Source organism: Aplysia californica, unplaced genomic scaffold (assembly GCF_000002075.1).
Source record: "Aplysia californica isolate F4 #8 unplaced genomic scaffold, AplCal3.0 scaffold00832, whole genome shotgun sequence".
NCBI classification, from domain to species: domain Eukaryota; kingdom Metazoa; phylum Mollusca; class Gastropoda; order Aplysiida; family Aplysiidae; genus Aplysia; species Aplysia californica.
Genome location: NW_004798102.1, coordinates 195,635 through 203,682, shown reverse-complemented (window position 1 = coordinate 203,682; position 8,048 = coordinate 195,635). Strand labels below are relative to the sequence as shown.

The window sequence follows — 8,048 nt, the reverse complement described above, 5'->3', positions numbered from 1 at the left end:
GATTGTTGTTGTTGTTGTTATTGTTATTTTTGTTATAAATTTGTTATTTTCTTATTGCTATTGTTTTTCTTTTTCTTATGGTTTTGCTTTTATGTTGTTGTTGTTGTTTTTTAAAATTATTTTTGCGTTTTTTTGTAAGAGTTTAACTCTACTTGCAGCACAACATGGTCAAATAAGTGCCGAACATTATATTGATTGTGTTACAAGAAAGTAGCAAATACATAAAAGAAGAAGGAAAGATGAGGGTGATACATGTTTGATAGGAAAGGAGGAGTACACTTCACCAGAGCACTCGCCAACCATCCATAGTGAATCAATAGTTACAACAATTGCAGCAGTGGTAGAAAGAACAACTACCGCGACAACTCTTATCCTGATCGCAAATAGTCATCGCAAATAGTCACTACAGAGACACAGAGACCTTACTAACTCCGTCGTTCTTAAACCCGTCGGCCACACACACACACAAACATACACACACACACACACACACACACACACACACACTAGCATGCACACGTGCACGCACGCACGCTCGCGCGCACGCACACCTACACACATACAGACACACATACACACACACATACAAACAAACACACACACACATACAAACAAACACACAAACAACATGACATCAACACCCGAGTGAGTTTGAATATGTCTCAGCAATTCCAAAGCTCAAAAGAGCCAAAAAGAGAAAAGAGAAACTGAAACAGGGTGTGGCCTTTGAATACTAGTAAAAAAAAAGGCATTTTCCACTTCACAACATTAATAAGTAAGCAATCTCGACAATTTGTCAGCCAGATAACCAATAATTTCTCAATGTACGGATGCCAGGTCTGATGTACAACAACACAATAATAAAATTAGGAGGGGTGGGGGTTTGCTTCATTTATTTCCCTATCACATTGCATTAGACTTAGACATGACTGTAAGAGAGGCAAGGAGGAGGGGATAGATAGATGGGTGACGAGAGAGAGAGAGAGAGAGAGAGAGAGAGAGAGAGAGAGAGAGAGAGAGAGAGAGAGAGAGAGAGAGAGAGAGAGAGAGAGAGAGAGAACCATACTGGTAATGACCTGCTGTTCCGAATAGATGAGAAGTCATAGGAGGTGATGATGTTGGTGGTGTTGGTGCTGGTGGAGGGTTTTTCGGTCTAACTTGTTCCATTATCATTCCGGTGGTAAGGGTTACGTGCGTATGCTTGCATACACACTGATACAATGTGAGGTAGTGGTGGATGAAGGGACGAGGGGGTCGATTCAGTAAACAGAAGTACATAGACATGGTCATAGTCATTTAGTGTTAAGAAAAGATAAGACAGATCGACAGTAAAGAAATTGTGAAAGAAAAGAAGTTGTACTTTCTAGTGTTACCCTCCAGACTCCAAATACCCCTTTGTATGCATGTATTCACCGATAAGAAGATTGGAGTGGAAATTGTTGGAGCAGTTAGGGGAACTGACAATGGAAAACAGACAAACAGACAGAGAAAAGACTGTCAGACAGACAGACGGGCTGAAAAACAAAGGTAAACATAGTGAGGAAGAGCCATGCAAACAGACGGGCCAACAGATGCGCCGATAAACAAGGAGACTGAGATATAAGGGACGAATAAATATCTTTGAGTTAGCTTCTGTTGCGCGTGTGGCTGTATGTTATCTCTTCTTTCTCTTCGAGTGTTTGCCCCTCTTTTTAAAAAAATAGCTTTTGCTGTCTTTTTGTAGCAGGAGGTAGGAGTGTGCCACTGGTAGGTTCCGCTTCGCGGTTGTGTCAATCAGTTCGGCATATTGTTCCAAGCACTCACCGGCAGTTATTGTGTCTACATGTATGTTTTTGTCTCTACGTTAACAACTAAAATCAAACTGTCAGGTAAGCTGAAGAGTGCAATGCAGAAGGCAGACAAGAAGATGCTTTATTTTTACGAACATTTTTGTCCCTTGCCCATTTCTATGAAATTGTGACACCATCTGTTTGGAAACAAAAGGTGAGGATGATAGTGTCCAATAGTCTATTGCGTGCATAACATATGTGAGCCGTGCTGACAAAATGAGTTACTTCTCGCGCTCCACAGATGGAGATATTGGGAAAAAATCAACACTAGGGTCAAATTTGTAGATTTTCTATTGATGCCATATGTTTTAGGTGTAATATGCCTATTATTATTTCATACTTATGTATTTTTTTTTTAAAACGTATAAGCGTGGTGTATCTATTTCCATAGGGCTCGATTCAAAGAAGTAACTCATTTTGTCAGCACGTTTCACATATTGTAATATGTAACTGTTACAGATAGAAATTCAAGGTATAATAATATATATGAATGTCAAGGATCAGAGAGCAATGATAATTTTAGATATTATGGTGATGGTGGTGAGTGATGGGGATAAAAAGATGCTTATAAACAGTAATTCTAAATTGTATCGATCATCCTGTCGTAGCATTTCCCCATTGTGAGGTATCTGACCCCCCCCCAACATATCTTGTCTAGCTTTAACCAAATCCCCTTTTCTGATAATTCAAAATGCCCCTATCCTTCCCCTCGAAACAGACACGTTCAATATGACACACCACTACTCTGCCTGCGCCATAATGATTCTGTTGAATAGGTGTCATTGATTGAGTAAAAAGAAGCACATCGACTGGATATTGGGATATTGGTCATTTAAATTTAATGAAGGAAAAAAAGCAAGACAGACAAACAAAAAGCTAGGGGCGACAAAAAAGTAGGACGTATGAAGTGGCACTCTCCAACTACTAACAACAAGGGTCATAGACGTTATATAAGTGTTTTAATGTCCCCATTGACACAATGGTTGCAGTCTTCCGACCCTGCCTGTGCAGGGCCAATTCGGGAATCGAACTCGGGTCTCCTGTGTGCGACAGGAAAACGTCGAACCGCTACACCACAGAAGCCTGTCAGGCGATATCAAAATAGCCAGATAGTCTTAGCTGCTAATGTATTGAAAAAAGGGGGGGGGGCAAAGGCTTCCATAAAGAGACTTGATTTTGAGCGGTGTAAGGTTTCCTTGTCTTTTGGATTGAGGATCCACCCCGGAAAGTCAAAGGTCCTAAGGATAGATGCACAACGAAAGGAGTAGGCCACAATAGAAGAAAATGCACTAGAAGACGTTGAATCCTTGTGCTATCTTGGGGGTGCAGAGAGGGAGGAAAAAACACAGGTTGCCTTCCTATCTTTCAACGGGATTTGGGAGACCAGAGATATCTCACTTCGAACAAAGCTGAGGATTGTCAATTCAAATGTGAAGTCAGTCCTGTTGTATGGATATGAGACATAGAACGCATCACATACTTGCATAAAGAGGATCCAGGTATTCTTGAACAAGTTTAGTGTCTAAGAAAGTTACTGAAGATCAGATGGACAGACAGTGTCACCAACGAGGAAGTTTTTGGAAAACAAGACAGATCTCAGTCAGAGACGAGGTAGGAATAAGGCGGTGGCGATGGATTGAACATTCTCTCAAGAAGTTAGGCAGCTATATATCAAAGAAAGTGTTGTATTGGAATCCACATGGTAGGAGATCAAGGGGAAGATCGCGTGGAACCGGGAGAGGAATCGCACAGAAATTGATGTACAGAAAAGTGGGAAGACATGGAATAACACCAAGAGGCTAGCCCTAGATAGAGAAATGTTGAAAGTGTTGGTTCGTCGAATTTACCCTGGTGCAGGGTGAGAAAGGCAACGATGAAATTTCTTTACTCGGCTATCTTTGAACAGTATTAGATGTGTAGCAGTTTATAGTGTATTTGACCTTCAACGGCCTTCGAGGACCCCTTATAACTTTCCATTTAACGTTCGTCAGTGATGTTTTATTTTGTGGAGTACCAGCGTTTGTCTGCAAGGGATGCTGTCTCTCTCATTCGAGTTGGGATGATGGAGAGGCCCGTCTCCTTAAAGATCCATACTATGTGGATACTGATTCCCAAGCGGTAGACGGAGATACTCTAAAAAAAAAAATCGATTCCAGGAATCGAACTCATTTCATGTCTTTGCAACAGGGAAGAGTTTGAATAATACCGACGTGAGTGAGTGGGTGAGTGAGTGAGTGGGTGAGTGAGTGGGTGAGTGAGTGAGTGAGTGAGTGAGTGATTGAGTGAGTGAGTGAGTGAGTGAGTGAGTGAGTGAATGAGTGAGTGAGTGAGTGAGTGAGTGAGTGAGTGAGTGAGTGAGTGAGTGAGTGAAAGTACATCAGAGTGATTCGAACAGGTGTGAAGCATAAAAAAGAAGAAAAGAGAAAAGCATCAGAGAGAAAGTGAAAAAAAGCAGAAAATGAAATATTGTCAAGTGTTCATGCGGGACCTTACCTAACTAGGTCAAAGAGCCGTAACGCCTATGAAGCTCGCCATGTCATCTAAAAGGACAAGGTTCGATGTCCGCAGAACTGTACAGATACGTGTTTACGTATGACTGTGACACTCTCTGTCAACCACGCTGGTGGCAAAGGGAGTGGGGATAACACATAAATCCAGCAAGTTAAATCTAAAACAACTCACCTTTTTGAAAAACACCTTTTCAGAAGTTCCCAGAAGGGATTTCCAAAATCCTTTTCGAAGAAAAAAATTGTTTTTTCCAAGAGTGAAAATCCTTTTCGAAGAAAAAATATCGTTTTCTAAGAAAAACAGCGTCTATTGCTTTCCAGGGTCAGCTAGTCCAAACAGAATCAAGGAATGGAATCAAGAATCAACTTCCAGCTCCCAGAAGTTTTGCAGACGTTTAAAGAAATTATCACGACATGATCGTTCACTTAAACATTTTCTAACTTAGAGATCCACAATAACATGGCAGTACTCTAAACTCTTTTCAACTTTGCTGCTTTTTCAATTATACAGCATTGGCTACACCTTCTTTATAATAGACAAGAAAACTTTTTTTTAGAATCGAGCTAGAGATTTAGAAGTAAAACTGGGTAAATAATAGAGAAATTCGAACTGAAATCTGGAAATCCCGAAGAGTAAAAGAGTTTGAATTTTGCACCACTTTTTGAAGTAAACAATTATTTATTCAAATTTGCATAGAGGGTTGAAAATAGTGCAAATATATAATGTCAGATTGCGTAACATGTGTGTTGTTTAAAAATCTATCGGCAACTGCTGAACTGCGCGAACATAATTTGTGAAATCTTGTTTGTCAGTGTAGTGGCGCGGCTACTCCTGGACGCACGCGCGCACAGCGGCGACACACAGCTTTTGGTTGTGGCGGGGAAAATGCCGTCTGCCTACCAGGCCGTTGGCTGCCCGCTCTGTGGTGGCAGTCGTGGTGCTGGTCCTGGGTGTTTGACAGAAGCGACGGCGGTGACGTCACTCCCTGCGACGACAGGATGAGATGGGGGGGAGGGGGGAGGGGGGTGCTGGCCGGAACGTCGCTGTATATTTCTGCTGGATTGGCAGTCTTTGCCATTTTATCCTTTTTGCTTCCTCTCTTTCTCTCTACCTTTCATAATAGATGTTCCTCTCTCTCTCTCTCTCTCTCTCTCTCTCTCTCTCTCTCTCTCTCTCTCTCTCTCTCTCTCTCTCTCTCTCTCTCTCTCTCTCTCTCTCAACCGATTGGACCGTTGCAAACCTAGAGGATAAGGGCTTGTGAATGTGTCGCTTTTGTTAAGGTGTAAGTTTAAGTATAGAAAAGGAATGCTGGTAGGCTAGACCACAGCTGCAGCCTGAAGTGATTCCGTGACCAAATTGAAAGTGATTTGGAAGGACAAGATGGTCGCCGTCAGTTCTAAGATTAGTGGGAGGTGGGTGTTAGCCAGAATTTTAGGGCACTTGCAACACAATAAGGACTTATAAGTGCCGAAGATCAATGGTGTCACAAGAGAATAACAAACACAAAAAAGGAGGAGAGATCAGGACGACCGATGTCTGATAGGAAAGAAGGAACAAACCACACAGGAGCACCCCATAACGTGGACCACTACAGGAGCAGATATTGAAAGAAGGATAATTGACTGGAGATGTGGTGTTTCTGCAAATTCATCGGTATCAGGCATGGAGATCTCATAACCAATCGGGTAGTGGAAACCAGAAGGGGAAAGTATAAAGACCGTATAGAGATATTCTCTTGACGTCAGTAAAAAGATGCAAACTGAAGTTGTACGGGGACATCACACAATCATCTTGCCTGGCCAAGACAATCCTACAGGGAACAGCACAAGGAGAGAGACGAAGAGGCAGACGGAGGAAACGAGGAGAGGACAACAGCAAAGAGTGGACTGGTCGTGACGAGAACATCTAACTACGGAAAGCTGATAACCTAGTGAAGTAGAAGAATATGGTTGCAAAATCTGCAATGGTGATCTGACGGTCTGCCACACTATGGAATAGGTGAATGTGAAAGAGGGGAACATTGGTACAATAATGGTCATTTTGGTACACTGAAAACGCAAGAAAGGCAAACATAAATAATAACGGGAAAATAAAGAAGTAGCACTTACTAGCGGCACCCTCCAATCGCCCTCTGGTGTGGTAATGTAAAGACACCCCCCACCCCCCTCAAAAAAAGAGACAGTACACTAAAGCTAGATCTGTCTTAATAAGTAATTCAGCGGAAATCTAATCATCCCGATGATTGTTCGAATGGAGAATTTTATGCCGTGTAACTTAATATTGTTTTCTTATATTACAGCGGTCATAGTGAGCCAGAAATGTAAGAGGAGAATAGTAAAAGACCACATTCAGAGGGGGGGGGAAAGAGAGAGAGAGAGAGAGAGAGAGAGAGAGAGAGAGAGAGAGAGACAGACAGACAGACAGACAGACAGACAGACAGACAGACAGACCGATTGGGGGGGGGGGGATATTAACATGTTCTTATGCACTGTAGAGTTGTAAATGGGCCGATTTATCAATGTTGTGCTCATACTGTGCCGGAACAACATAGGAGAACTGCTGTTTTTTCTTTCATCTTCCTTAATATGGTCATTTTACCTCTACTTCTTTTGTTTGTTTGTCACTTTCTTATGAACTGCTATTTCCGGGGTGCCTTGATGGTCGAAGCAGACTTTATGCTGTTGAGGCTATAGAGAGCTGAGCGGAGTAAGCTTGATTCCCCATTTGGACTTCTTTGTTGGCGCTCATATAGCCTCATGCAGTTGTGAGCGCTGTAAAACCTAATTAAAACTAAACTACATACATACATACATACATACATACATACATACATACATACATACATACATACAGGTAGATAAACAGACAAACAGACAGATAAGAAGGAGCAGAGATAGAAAGAGAGAGAGAGAGAGAGAGAGAGAGAGAGAGAGATAGGGGAGTAAAAGAGATTGAGGAGAGCGAGAGAGATGACGAGGAAAAGAAATGGATGAGACAGGGAGAAAGAGAGAGAGAGAGAGAGAGAGAGAGAGAGAGAGAGAGAGAGAGAGAGAGAGAAACAGAGATAGAGACAGAGAGAGAGAGGGGGGGAGAGAGACAGAGACAGAGAGAGAGAGACACACAGAGAGAGAGAGAAGGGGAGACGTATTGTGGAGAGGAGAGTGGAAGGCAGGAGATAAGAGGGGTAAGATAAAAACGTGAAACTAGGGCGAGGATGGAAATGAGGAGACAGGGAGGAATCAAGTAAATCTCATTGCGCCAAAGGGAGGGGATTGAGGTTAGGGTAGAGGGGGCAGGCAGGGGAGGCTCGTGGGTCTAAAAAGTGGGCGTGCACAGTTAAGCTATCTTAGGCAGAAGATAATCAAGGGCAGAGTAAATGGGATGGTGTATAATTTTAGGATCTTCGGGTTGATGAAGGAAGACCATGTGCTTTTATTTTCATTCTTTTTGTGGCTTTGACTTCTTGAACTAAATCTGTTTGTTAGCTAAACGTCAATTTCTTTCATCCTGCATTAGAACTGAACACTCAAGTAATACCTTTCACCACTCCACTACAAAACCGTTCAAAAGCACAACTCATAGGACGGCGACTTAAGTATGTCACGTTCACCTCCCTCAGGTTCACGGTCACCGAGTCACTTAAAATAGCGCCAAGACAATGAACCAATCACAATTCACTTGAGCACTCCGCTGGATTGCTCCGGGGTCCAC

At 42.4% G+C, this 8,048-nt stretch overlaps 1 protein-coding gene across 2 annotated transcripts in view; it reads right to left on the bottom strand.

The window, feature by feature from the left end:
• Positions 1-5,269, bottom strand: part of LOC101849326 (synaptotagmin-9) — a gene marked incomplete at its 3' end in the record, with an annotated part of 93,445 nt that extends 88,176 nt beyond the window's left edge. Inside the window, 1 exon segment of one of the 2 annotated variants that reach the window (XM_005109933.3) lies at positions 4,512-5,269. 2 annotated transcript variants of the gene reach the window in all.
• Positions 5,270-8,048: the final 2,779 nt, after the last annotated feature.